The following is a 14,951-nucleotide window of genomic DNA, read 5'->3' as shown; positions in this document are numbered from 1 at the left end:
CAGAGAGAGAAAGAGACAGAGAGATAAAGAGAGAGGGGGGAACAGAGAGATAGAGAGACAGAAAGAGATAGATAGATAGATAGATAGATAGATAGATAGATAGATAGATAGATAGATAGAAGAGAGAGTTTTAAATCCGACCAATCACTGAACTCGAACGCATTCCCTCATGTCGATGTGATGCAATGATTGGAGGTTGACCATTCCTCAACATTCCCTCAGTGCAATCATGCTTTACAGCAGCTGCTGTCCACGCCACCCAGTTTGTACGGTGAGACTTTTGCCCCTTGCCCCCTCTTCTTGAATCATGCCCCCCTGTCCCCATCATCCCTCCCTTTATATCACCTATGGAATTCTTTTGCATGTGCTGAAAGTGCATATGGCTAAAGATTTTCTTCAGTAGGAATGTGACCCTCTGAGGAAGTTGGGTTGCACTGAGTGACACTGGCCCTCGCGCTCTTTGGTGAGACCCAGCAAGTTTCTGGGGGCATTAATGTCATCCAGTGAGATCTGGGGAAGAAAGGAGGGAACAGCTGGTATGACAGGACAGCTTCCCCTGTGTGTCTCTGGGCTGCGGCTTGTTCTGATATGAATTACCTGGAAACATTTCTTCCAGCTGCTGCTGGGGAGCCTGACCCTTGCGTGAAATCACCCTTAAGAACATAAGAACATAAGAAATAGGAGCAGGAGTAGGCCATCTAGCCCTTCGAGCCTGCCCCGCCATTCAATAAGATCATGGCTGATCTGAAGTGGATCAGTTCCACTTTCCCGCTTTCTCCCCATAACCCTTAATTCCCTTGTCTATCAGAAACCTATCTACCCGTGACTTAAATATATTTAGCGAGGCAGCCTCCTCCACTTCAACGGGCAGAGAATTCCAGAGATTCACCACCCATTGAGTGAAGAAGTTCCTCCTCAACTCCGTTCTAAACTGCCCCCCTCCCCCCTTATCTTGAGGCTGTGCCCTGTAGTCCTGCTATCCTTTCTGAGCGGGAAGAATCTCTCTACTTCTACCCTATCCATCCCCTTCATTATCTTATACGTCTCTATAAGATCCCCCCTCATCCTTCTAAACTCCAACGAGTACAGGCCCAGTCTATTTAGTCTCTCTTCATTGTCTAATCCCCTCAACTCCGGTATCAGCCTAGTAAACCTCCTCTGCACTCCCTCCGAGGCCAAAATATCCTTGCGCAAGTGCGGCGACCAAAACTGCACACAGTACTCCAGCTGCGGCCTCACCAGTGCCCTATACAGCTGCAGCAAGACCTCCCTGTTTTTATATTCTATTCCCCTCGCTATGAAGGCCAACATTCCATTCGCCTTCCTGACCACCTGCTGCACCTGCAGACTGGGTTTTTGCGACTCGTGCATAAGGACCCCCAAGTCCCTCTGCACCGTAGCATGCTGCAGCTTTTCGCCCTTTAAATAATAATCCCTCCTACTATTATTCCTACCAAAGTGGATAACCTCACAATTGCTAACATTATACTCCATCTGCCAGGTCCTCGCCCACTCGCTCAGCCTATCCAGATCCCTCTGCAGACTTTCCACACCCTCCACACAATTTGCTTTTCCACTCATCTTTGTGTCATCAGCAAATTTCGTCACCCTACACTCAGCCCCCTCCTCCAGATCATCTATATAAATGGTAAATAGCTGAGGCCCCAGCACTGATCCCTGTGGCACTCCACTAGTCACCAACCGCCAATCAGAATAGCACCCATTGATACCTACTCTCTGCCTCCTATTAGACAACCAATCCTCTATCCACGCTAACACCTTATCCCCAACTCCGTGCCCCCTAACATTCTGAAGCAACCTTTTGTGTGGCACCTTATCAAACGCCTTTTGAAAATCGAAAAACACTACATCCACCGGTTCCCCTCTGTCTACCGCACTAGTCACATCCTCATAGAATTCCAATAAATTCATCAGATATGACCTCCCCTTAAAGAATCCGTGCAGTGTCTGCTCGATCAAACCATTCTTTTCGAGGTGCCTCGCTATTTCTTCTTTGATGACAGATTCAAGCATTTTTCCAACAACAAATGTTAAACTAACCGGCCTACAATTCCCTGCCTTTTTGCCTGCTACTTTTTTTAAACAGCGGCATAACATTAGCCGTTTTCCAATCTTCTGGCACTTCTCCGGAATCCAGCGAAGTTTGGTAAATCATCACTGAGGCATCCACTATCACCTCTGCCATTTCTTTCAGAACCCTGGGATGCATTCCATCCAGTCCTGGGGACCTGTCCACCATCAGTCCCGCTAGCCGATCACTGTCTCTGGTGACAGTAATCACATTCAGGCCCTCAACTCCTACCATCCTTCTAACTTTAATATCTGGCAAACTATTTGCATCCTCCTCCGTGAAGACCGAGGCAAAAAACTTATTTAAGGCCTCAGCCATTTCCTCATCTCCCACCATTAAATCCCCCCTCTCATCCTCTAAGGGTCCAACATTCACCCTTCCCATTCCTCTCCCTGATCTGGTGTGGGGCTGTGAATGAAGGGAGTTCCAGAAGGTGTTCCAAAATGGAACAAACAGTTAGAGTTTGAAGGATGTAATGTTAGTGTTCCTTTAAGAGTTTTTTTTTAAACATGATCTCTGCAGCTCTCACCATTAGTGTTTCTCAACTCATAGCCTTAGGTGAAGTCATTGGTGGAAGGAGAAAAATATTTGTGTGCCAGTCAAGTGAGAAGTGTTGTTTTAAAATTTGTTTTGGCTGCTGTGTTAGAAGTATAGCAGAATGAAACCTCTCTGTCTCTTTTATTTTGAAAGTTTTACCAGTTAACTGAAAGCACATTTTGTTTTCCATTCTATAGTCAAAAATCTAGGTTTCAGGGATCTCATGACAATAAGCTGCTCAGAATTTTCAAGATCATTTGACATCAGCATTCACCGCAAGGAACTGGATCCAGTATCAAGCGTGCTTTAGCCTGTGCAGTGATACACCTATTGATTGAGATTGCTTATTGGATATTGCTTTCGATTGGAACATCTCATTCATATTGGTTAAGGATTATTCATTATTGTGGTTGTATTGGTTTTATATGTAATTGTTAAAAGTTCTTGTCAATTTTCTTACTATTCATGTAAACTTTATTCTAAAACAAATGTTGTTTGTTAAAAGCACCCTGGTGGGTCACTAGGGTTATACTAAAATGAAGCATCTCGTCTTATCCGAGCCAAGTTCAAGATGGAAAACCTGTGGTTTAGGCGGACTTCATAAATCACTTTGAAATTTCTGACCTGAATCAGAACAACGGAGAGAGACCCTGGGACTGTGACAATTTTTTTAAATTCATTCATGGGACATGGGCGTCACAGGCAGGGCGAACATTTATTGCCCATCCCCAGCTACTGAGAGCAATTGAGAGTCTAGAACATTATAGTGACCCTGGAGTCACATGCAGACCAGATCAGGTCAGGATGGCAGATTTCCTTCCCGAATAGTTATCAATGCACCAGATGAGATTTTCCTGACAATTGTTTCATGATCATCACTGAATTCATTCCAGACATTTTTTATTGAATTCAAATTCCACTGTCTGCCCATGCCAGGATTTGAATCTGCGTCCCGAGAACATGAGCTGAGTTTGTGGATTAATGGTATAGAACAAAGAAGAACAAAAACAGTCCGGGAAACAGGCCCGTCGGCCCAACAAGCCCGCGCCCCCATTTTAACATTACCAGTTCCCCCTCCACCCATGACCCCTATCTATTGTTTTATGGCAATCCACATTGAGGGAAACTAATCTAGGGACCATTTATTACTTCCAACCAGCCTAACAGCACATCTTTGGGGTGTGGGAGGAAACCGGAGCACCCGGAGAAAACCCATGGGAACACGGGGAGAATGCGCAAACTCCCACAGACACCGGCCCAATCCATGTGTCTGCACAGCAAACAGTGATAGCCACTGAGCTGTCGTGTTGCCCAGTATCTGGTCCAGTTTACGCACACACTAACGACATGAAGCACTAGGCCACTCTCGAACATTCAAGAGCAGCCCAAGTACGACCCATCGCGTGTATGCCCCTCATTGGACAACAAGGCGGACCGACTTAAAACCTGTGAATTAAAAGAGAAAAAACATTATTATCATACCACAATAATGAATACCACTGAGCCATCGCCTCCTCATAAATAATTGGATGTGGCAGAAATGACAACGAGTGAAGGTTCCTGACTGAAGGGCATGTGAAACTTTGGGGGAAGCTGTGCTGTCCTGAGCTGTGCCAACTTCCAACACTGGCAAAGGGTTTGAAGGGGGAGGGGTGCTGGGTCAGGGACACTCGCTGCATGTGAGGGGATTTGAGAGTGGCCTGGCCTCTGTGGCTATGTTGGCATGAGGGCAGGACTATGCCATACTGTGAGAGGTTAACAGGTCCAGGTATGCAGTAGTCCAGATGTCTTTGGTCGTTTCCATGGTGCCAGAAGATCAGAGTTCAGATCAGACACCGAGAGGAACCAACACTTTCAGCATATGGCAGATGATGTGGATCGGGTTCACTGCAACACTTCAGGGAGACAGTGGAAGTGGGTAAGGAAGGCTTCTCAATCACAGGGAAAACCCCTTCCCTCCAACGCAACCACAGTTGGCCCCGTTCAGTCAGACATGTTCCCCAAGCAAGCCAAAGGCGTTTGAAAATTAATACTTAATTCGTAGCTCACCCTCCAATGCCTCACCACCAGTTCCTCGCTTGTCAAGAGTTACACCAAACTACACCCGAGTGACCTCTGGTCAGGATGTAGCTGAAAATCACTTGGCCGCTTCATCTGGGGCCGGGTTTGTTTGCCGGTTTGTGTCACTGTCTGTGCACCTTCTCCCCATGTCTGCGTGGGTTTTCTGGGGAGCTCTGCTTTCCTCCCACAGTTCGAAGGAGATGTCGGTTAGATATTTTGGTCATGTCAAATTCTCCCTTAGTGTAGCCGACAGGCATTGGAGTGTGACATCTCGGGGATTTTTGCTTTAATTTCACTGATATGTTAATGTGAGCCGACTTGTGACTCATAAATGAACTTAAATTAATCAATGAACTAAACACATCCCAGTTCAGGTATTTGCCTCATTTTTGGGCTGCCACCCACTTTGTATCAGAATCCAAGAGCGATGGGAAAGGCATTTCTGCTGAGTCCTGAGAACCCCCAGGACAGTCGGGAATCCCGACTTTCCGCCCATGCCCCTTCCAGCGGGATTCCCGCCTGCCGTCTGACGAGGGCGGAGAGTCGCCCCCGACAACTCAGGCAGAGAAAAGCACCAGCCACAAATCTCATCGGGTTCACATTTGAAATGAAGAGATGTTTCCAGTTTCAGGCAGTTTCACGATTGTGTTTAATTATAACATAATTATTGGCCAATAGGAATCTCTGGCGCGGCGTTATGTCGAAAAATCATTTATTTTATTTACATAGATGAATTTTCAGAGGAATAGCAATCCTGTCAGTAACAGGAGTTATAGGATCCGTATTGAAGGTTTAGAAAAAAGTCCCCAGTGTCATCTCACACTTGAAGAACCTTAACACAGTAGACTATCTTTCACAGTGCTGAAGAAATCTCGTTACACATTTGACAAAATCAGCCAGTCTTTTTAATCTATCGGCCAGTATGCGAGGAAAGTTTAGCTGTTTGACGGGAATGCACTTGCTCCCATGTTGAATTCCAAAGGGCGGAGCACGCATTGGTAATTCCAGACTCCTGTGTCATCTATATCATAGACAAAACACCCCCGTTCTCATTTCCGTCTCTTCTTTTTTGACCTTTTTTCCAATGCAGCCAAATCCAGGGAGGCGTAGAGAGGTCCACCCTGAGACAGGGAAATATATTCAACAGGAATAATCGACGTGGGTGAAACAATGGGTTTTGATCCCAAAATTCATTGCAATGTATTTTATTACTAGGGGCTCCATGCACTCACCTGTATTCCACGCTGCGTTTTCAAGTTTGCCTCAGTTTGACGGTGATCCCCTGTGTGTTAATGGTTAAACTATGAATTGAAATGTCACTCAATCTATAAGTACATAGAAACATCGGGTGCCAATGGCCACCAGGATGTCAACTGTGTAAAGTTAAAGTATCACAAGTGGGTTTACATTAACACAGAAAAGATGTTACTGTGAAAATCCTCTGGTCTCCAGACACCGCGCCTGTTTTACCACACTGCGGGAGAATTTGGCATCATCAATGCACCTAACTAGCGCGTCTTTCGGACTGTTGGAGGAAACCGGAGCACACGGAGGGAACCCACACACACACTGGGGAAACATGCAGATTCGGCACAGATAGTGAGTCAAGCCGGGAATGGAATGTGGGTCCCTGATGTTGCGAGGCAGCAGTGCCAACCAATGTTACACCGAGCCGTCACAATATGTTGATAGGCTGTCATCATTATCACACAGTTACTTATTTTCTTTCCAAAAAGAGAGATATTCCACAACTGTTCAGAGGTAGTTAGAAATAGCCCTGTAGATGAAGGGGACCAAAAGATCTGGGGAGAAGGCGCGACCAGGTTACTGAGTTGGGTGGCCAAAGAACAAAGAACAGTACAGCGCAGGAAACAGGCCCTTCGGCCCTCCAAGCCTGCGCCGCTCATTGGTCCAACTGAACCATTTGTTTGTATCCCTCCATTCCCAGTCTGCTCATGTGACTATGCAGATAAGTCTTAAACGATCCCAGCGTGTCTGCCTCCACCACCCTACTTGGCAGTGCATTCCAGGTCCCCACCACCCTCTGTGTAAAATACGTCCCTCTGATATCTGAGTTAAACCTCACCCCTCTCTCCCTGAGCCAGTGACCCCTCGTGAAGGCAAACAATATATTGACATTCATGGGGAGGGGATTTCTATATCGGAATAGGGATGTTTTACTGCTATTGTATAGGGTGTTCCCTGAGAAACGTTGCGTGCAGTTTGGGTATCTTCATCTCAGGAAGGATCTCCTGGCTATAGAGGGCGAACAGCGAAGATTTACCAGCTGATGCCTGGGATGTCCGGTACAAAGAACAACACAGCACTGGAAACAGACCCTTCGGCCCAATGAGCCCGCGCCGCCATTTTAACATTATGAGTGCCCTCCTCTACCTATGACCTTTGTCTACGCCTATTGGGGAAGATTGAGGGGAGACTAATTTAGGGATAATTTGTTACACCAATCAGCCTAAGAGCAGGTTTTTGGGGTGTGGGAGGGAACCAGAGCACCCGGAGAAAACCCACGCAATCACGGGGAGAATGTGCAAATTCGCGCAGACACCGACCCAAATCCATGTATCTGCACAGCAAACAAAGAACAAAAACAGCCCGGGAAACAGGCCATTCGGCCCAACGAGCCCGCGCCTCCATTTTAACATTACCAGTCCCCCCTCCACCAATGGCCCTTATCTATGCTTATGGCATTCCACATTGAGGGATAAGTAATTTAGGGACAATTTATTACCTCTAATCAGCCTAATAACACAGTGATAGTCACTGAGCTGTCGTGTTGCCCGTCAGACTCTGATATGAGGAGAGACTAAGTCGGTTAGGATTATAATCACTGGAATTTAGATGAGTGAGATGGGATAGCAAAGAAAATTATACAATTCTGAGAAAATTAGAGAGGGTAGATTCATTTTTTTTTTGCTTATGGCAGGATAGTAGAGGAGTTGGGGTCAAATTTGGAAGATACGGGAAAAATCTTGTAGAACTGATCTGAGGAAATTTTGTTTTTTACCCGGAGGGTGGCGAATGTGTGGGATTCACTGCCACAGAAATTAGTTGAGAACAAAAGATTGGTTTCAGGAAGAAATTATGTATAGCTCTGGGAGCGAAAGGAATCAAGATATATAGGAAAAGGGGGGATTAGCGTACTGAATTTGATGATCAGCCATGATCAGAATGCATAGCAGGTTCAAATAGTCTCCTTCTAGTTTCTTTGTTTCTACATTAACAAGTGCAGGTACACAACACCCAATCATCAGTTAACTCCTGCATTCACCAGTAAAAGCTACAATCAAGCAGGCTCCACATGCCAAACAGGGGCATCGTCTTCTCGGCAAAAAATGTATAATTGTTTCCCTTAAATTTGTTATTCTTGTTTTTGCTGATGAATAAAAGTCCAACAGCTCTGATAATATGTTTTTCTCCCAGCTATATTCAATATTGAACTTTTCTTTCAAACATTTCTTCACAGTTAACTATCAGTACCAATCAACTGGTGCATTCTCCATGGCAACGCCTCTACCAATCAACTTCCACTACATTCAGTTTTCATTCTGACATTTAATTTCCACAGAGATTTCAAAGAAGCTTACCCGTTTTACGCTCCTTACGTCCCTCTTGCTGCCTTCTTCCACTGAAGAGAAAATTGGATGTGGAAAAAGACCATCAAACGAACGTTAGATTTTGGATATCCTATCTCAATTGCTGCGTATTGTTGAAAGTGGGATTGTCTAGTATTCTTATAGAAATAATAAAAAACAGAGGCACACACCAGTGGAATCAGTTTTTTGAGATTATAGAACATAGAACATCACAGCACAGTACAGGCCCTTCGGCCCTCGATGTTGCGCCGACCGGTGGAACCAATCTAATGACCCTCTAACCTAAACTATTCCAATGTTATCCATATGCCTATCCACTGACCATTTGAACGCCCTTAAAGTTGGCGAGTCCACAGCTGCTGCAGGCAGGGCATTCCAGGACCTTACTACCCTCTGAGTAAATAACCTACCTCTGACATCCATCCTGTAATTACCACCCCTTAATTTAAAGCTATGTCCCCTTGTGTAACCCATCACCACCCGTGATAAAAGGCTCTCACTGTCCACCCTATCCAATCCTTTGGTCAGGTTGAAACAGGTTTGACAAAATATAAAACAGAGGAGAGAAAGAAGAATGAGCTTTCTACGTGCTTGTCTTACTCACGTTGCATTGTGGGATCCTATGTCTCTGTCTCCTAGAATAGAAGAACACATAATTAGCGAATTAAAATCCACAAGGGGGAAATCGAATTGGAGAAACAGGTATTAAAGTGTCCCAGATAATCTTTAATCCTCACCTGACCTGCCTTTTTTACAACTCCAAATGGAAATAAGAATCAACAGTAGAATCATTATGACCAGGACAGGAACTCCAATAGAAACCGCCTGTGTGCACCATTCTATAGAGAGAAAAAAAACACTTAGAAACTGGCATTCGTCATTTCCGGGCTTCTCTGAAGGGAAAAGTGACCCAGTTAAAAATGTAGGTTCATCAAAACAGAGGGTGAAAGTGAAACATAGCTGGTGGGATGGATAGTGGAGAATGAACACACAGAATAGAATCGATGACACAATATTTGCGAGTAGGGGATTTTTAATTGACAGCACTATCAGTTGTCCCATATTCACAGTGTATCAGTATGGATAAGACCATAATCGTCCAGAGCCTTGGGACGTTCCTGGGAATCAGTTGATTCCTATGGACCTTCCAACATATTTTCTGGCTCACTTGTTTTACTTTTGAGCTTCTGGGGATTCCTTTGAATGTTTGCATAAGATGTGGATGTTATTGATGTTTTTCTCTTTTACTCCACAGGTGCTTCAGTCCACCTTGTTGTCCAACAAGGGGCATACACACGATGGGTCGTGCGAGGGCTGCACTTGGATGTTTCGAGAGTTGCCTAGTGCTTCGCGCTTAGTGTACGCTTCAACTGGACCAGCTGATGTGCAACACGACAGCTCAGTGACTATCACCGTTTGCTGCGCAGATACATGGATTTGGGCCGGTGTCTGTGGGAGTTTGCGCATTCTCCCCGCGCTTGCGTGGGTTTTCTCCGGGTGCTCTGGTTTCCTCCCACACCCCAAAGATGTGGCCTTAGGCTAATTGGTGTAATAAATTCTCCCTAAATTAGTCTCCCCTCAATCTGGTTTCCAATGTGGAGTGCCATAAGCGTAGACAAGAGTCATGAGTGGAAGAGGGAACTCGCAATGTTAAAATGGCGGCGTGGGCTCGTTGGACCGAAGGGCCTGTTTCCCAGGCTGTGTTGTTCTTTGTTCTTTGTTATCACAAGGCATAGGAGTGGAATTTAGCGACTTGGCCCATCGAGTCTGCTCTGGCATTCACTCGTGGCTGATATTTCTCTCATCCCAATTCTCCATAACCTCAGATTCCATTATTAATCAGGAAACAATCTATCTCTGTCTTAATGGCGTTCAATATCCAATATGGCGTACACAGCCCTCTGCGGCAAAAAGTTCTACCGATTCACCACTGACTGATGAACTTCCTCCTTATTTCTGGTTTAACGGATGTTCCCTTTAGTCTGAGGCTGTGGTCTCTGCTTTTATTTTTTCCCAGTGATGGAAACGTCCTCTCCACGTCCAGTCTGTCCAGACCTCGCAGTTTCCTATACGTTTCAACAAGATACCCGCTTATCCTTCCAAACTCCAACAAGTACAGACCCAGAGTACCCAATCTTTCCCCATTCTCTTCATTCCAGGGATCATTCTTGTGAACCTCCTCTGCACCCTTTCCAAGGCCAGCAATTCCTTCCCTAGATACGGTGAATGCATCATAGAAAATTCTGAATTGTTAACAGATTCAAAGAAGGATAATGCCCAGAAGGAACCTAGTCAGCCATCCTTCCATGGTTTTTTGATTGTCACTTCAACTGCTCGTTTCCTCCACAGTCCTGAAATCTATTCCCCATTAAGTATTAGCCAAATTCTTCTTTTCGAAGTTCCTATTGTATCTGCTCATACCGCCTTTTCTAAACGAACATTCCAGATCCCAAAACGCCGTTGTGTAAAAAAAAATCAGATCATTGAGTATAGGAGTTGGAACGTAATGTTACAACTGTACAAGACATCGGTAAGGCCACATTTGGAGCACTGTGCATAATTCTATTCGCCCTGCTAATAGGAAGGATGTTATTACACTGGGAACTGTGAAAAAAGAAAGATGTTACTGGGACTAGAAGGTTTGAATTGAAAGAAAAACTGGATAGGTTGCAACTTTTTCCTGAACGTAGAAGATGAGGGCTGACCTTATAGAAATTTATAAGATTATGAGGTGCGTAGATAAGGTGATCCCCGAATACATTTTTTCTGAAGTTATGGGCAGTCCAAAACTAGAGGGGACAGGTTGAATTGAGAGGGGAAAGATTTAAGTCACAGGTCGATAGATTTCTTATCGACAAAGGAATTAAGGGTTATGGGGAGCAGGCGGGGAAGTGGAACCGATCCACTCCAGATCAGCCATGATCTTACTGAATGGCGGAGCAGGGTCGGAGGACTAGATGGCCGACTCCTGTTCCTATTTCTTACGTTCTTATGCTCTTAAAAGGGACTTGAGGGGCAACGTTTTACACACAGAGGGTGGTGCCTGTATGGAATGAGCTGAGAGAGGAAATGGTAGAGCCGGGCACAATTACAACATTTAGAAGGCATTTGGACAGGGACATGGATGGGAAAGATTTAGTGGATATGGGCCAAACGCTGGCAAATGGGACCATTTCAGATTAGGAAGCCTGATGGACATGGAGGAAGTGGGCCTGAGGTCCTGTTTCAGTGATCTATAACTCTATGACTCAATGGCTCTTTGTACCAATCATCTTCAGTCTCTGCACTCCCTCCCCCCCCACCCCCCGCCCCCGGTTACTGACATTACTCATAATGTGGAGATGCCAGTGTTGGACAGGGGTAAACACAGTAAGAATTCTCACAACACCAGCTTAAAGTCTAACAGGTGTATTTGGTTGTAAAAGCCACAAGCTTTCGTGGTTTGCCCCTTCATCAGGTGAGTGGGAGTTCTAATCACAAACAGACCATTCAAAGGCACACACTCAGTTCACAGAATACTGATGAAGGGGCAAATGCCGAAAGCCTTTACTCCCAAATAAACCTGTTGGATGTTAACCTGGTGTTGTGAGATGTCTTACTGACATTACTGTCAGTGGACAAGATTCTTTTTTTACTAATCAAATGCTCTCGAGTTTGGAACTTTTATTTTTTTTTAACCTTGACTGCTCGAAGGAGTCCAAGCCCAGCTCCTCCATTCTCTCCACCCCAACTGAATTCGTTCATTCCTCCCTGATAATTCTCCTTTGCAAATCTCCTCCGAGTCTTCGATATTCTAGGTGGACTGGCCATGTTAAAACCATCCCTTAGTGTCCTGAGTTGCGTAGGTTAGAGGGATTAGTGGGTAAAACATTTAGGGATGTGGGGGTAGAGCCTGGATGGGATTGTGGTCCGTGCAGAATCGATGGGCCAAATGGCCTCTTTCTGCACTGTAGGGTTCTATGATTCTGTGATTCTAAGATTCTTAGATCTTAGATCTTAGATCCTGAGTAGAGGGGGTGAAAGTGAGGGGGGCATAGATGGGGACTGCAATGCACGGCATTGTGGGGGTGGGGCGGAGCAGGGTTTGAAATGCGTATACTTTAATGCGAGGAGTATTCGCAATAAAGTGGATGAACTTGCAGCGTGGATCAGTACCTGGGACTTTGATGTTGTGGCCATTTCAGAGACATGGATAGAGCAGGGTCAGGAATGGATGTTGCAGGTCCCGGGGTACAAATGCTTTAGTCGGAGTAGAGAAGGAGGTAGAAGGGGGGGGGGGGTAGCATTATTGGTCAAGGACTGTATTACAGTGTCAGAGAGGAAGTTTGATGAGGACTTGTCTGTTGAGGTAGTATGGGCGGAGATTAGAAATAGGAGAGGAGAGGTCACCCTGCTGGGAGTCTTTTATAGACCTCCAAAAAGTTCTAGAGAGGTTGAGGAAAGGATTGCGGAGACGATCCTGGTTAGGAGTGAAAGTAATAGGGTAATTGTTATGGGGGACTTTAACTTTACTAATATTGATTGGAATTGCTATAGCTCTAGCTCGTTAGAGGGGTCAGTTTTTGTTCAAAGTATGCGGGAAGGTTTTTTGACTCAGTATGTTGATAGGCCAACTACAGGTGAGGCTATATTGGATTTGGTGCTGGGTAATGAGCCACACCAGGTGCTAGACTTGGAAGTTGGTGTGCATTTTGGTGATAGTGACCACAATTCGGTTACGTTCACCTTAGTGATGGATAGGGATAGGCATGAACCTCGGGTCAGTAGTTTTAGCTGGGAGAAGGGTAATTATGAGGCTATTAGGAGAGAATTAGGAAGCATAGGTTGGACTAGGAGATTACAGGGACTGGGAACGTCCGAAATGTGGAATTTTTTCAAGGAACAGCTACTGCGGGTCTGCAATAGGTATGTCCCTGTCAGGCAAGGAGGATTTGGTAGGGCTAGGGAACCGTGGTGTACTAAAAAAGTTGATTCGTTGGTTAGGAAGAAAAAGGAGGCTTATGTTCGGATGAGACTTGAGGGCTCAGGTAGTGCATTAGAAAGCTTTAGATTGGCTAGGAGGGAGTTGAAGAGGGAGTTAAGAAGGGCTAAAAGAGGACATGAGATGACTTTGGCTGATAGGATTAAGGAGAATCCTAAGGCGTTCTCTAGGTATGTCAAGAACAGAAGGTTGGTTAGGGCAAGATTAGGGCCTTTTATAGACAGTAGAGGGAAGTTGTGTGTGGAACCGGCAGAGATTGGAGAGGCATTGAACCAATATTTCTCTTCGGTGTTCACGCAGGGGGACATGAATGTAGCGGTGGAGGACACTGGGGTGCAGGGGTGTAAAATAGAAAGTATTGCAGTTCAAACCGGGGATGTGCTGGATATTCTAGAGGGCTTGAAAATAGCTAAGTCCCCTGGTCCGGATGGGATTTACCCTAAGATTCTCTGGGAGGCTAGAGAGGTGATTGAAGAGCCTCTGGCTCTGATCTTCAGGTCATCGTTGGCCTCTGGTATAGTACCGGAAGATTGGAGGACAGCGAATGTTGTCCCATTGTTAAAGAAGGGGAACAGAGACTTCCCCAGGAATTATATACCAGTGAGTCTTACTTCTGTTGTGGGCAAGGTTTTAGAAAGAATTAATAGGGATAGGATTTATAGTTATTTGGAGAGTAATGAATTGATTGGAGATAGTCAGCATGGTTTTGTGGCGGGTAGGTCGTGCCTTACTAACCTTATTGAGTTCTTTGAGAAAGTGACCAAAGAGGTGGATAGGGGTAAGGCAGTTGACGTGGTATATATGGATTTTAGTAAGGCGTTTGATAAGGTTCACCATGGTAGGCTTCTGCAGAAAATGCAGATGTATGGGATTGGGGTAATCTAGGTACTTGGATCAGGAATTGGCTGGCAGATAGGAGACAGAGAGTGGTGGTTGATGGTGAGTATTCGTCATGGAGTTCGGTTACGAGCGGTGTGCCTCAGGGATCTGTTTTGGGGCCACTGCTGTTTGTAATTTTTATTAATGATCTGGATGAGGGTATAGTTGGGTGGATTAGTAAGTTTGCTGATGACACCAAAGTCGGGGGTGTGGTAGATTGTGAGGAAGGGTGTCATAGTTTGCAGGGTGACTTAGACAGGTTGCAGAGCTGGGCCGCGAGGTGGCAGATGGAGTTTAATGTGGAGAAGTGTGAGGTAATTCATTTCGGTAGGAGTAACAGTTGTGTTCAGTATAGGGTTAACGGGAGGACTTTGAATAGTGTGGAGGAGCAGAGGGATCTAGGTGTATGTGTACATAGATCCCTGAAGGTTGGGAATCAAGTAGATAAGGTAGTTAAGAAGGCATACGGTGTCTTGGCGTTTATTGGTAGGGGGATTGAATTTAGGAGTCGCAGCGTCATGTTGCAACTGTACACAACTCTGGTGCGGCTGCACTTGGAATACTGTGTGCAGTTCTGGTCCCCACATTACAGGAAGGACGTTGAGGCTTTGGAGACGGTGCAGAGGAGGTTTACCAGGATGTTGCCTGGTATGGAGGGGAGGTCATATGAGGAGAGACTGAGAGATTTGGGGTTGTTTTCGCTGGAAAGAAGGAGGCTAAGAGGGGATCTTATTGAAACATATAAGATGATTAGAGGTTTAGATAGGGTGGATAGTGATAGCCTTTTTCC

This window comes from Carcharhinus amblyrhynchos, unplaced genomic scaffold (genome assembly GCF_965287045.1).
Source record: "Carcharhinus amblyrhynchos unplaced genomic scaffold, sCarAmb.v2.hapA scaffold_46, whole genome shotgun sequence".
NCBI lineage: Eukaryota > Metazoa > Chordata > Chondrichthyes > Carcharhiniformes > Carcharhinidae > Carcharhinus > Carcharhinus amblyrhynchos.
The sequence above is the reverse complement of the archived record's forward strand: the minus strand, read 5'-3'. Positions refer to the sequence as shown.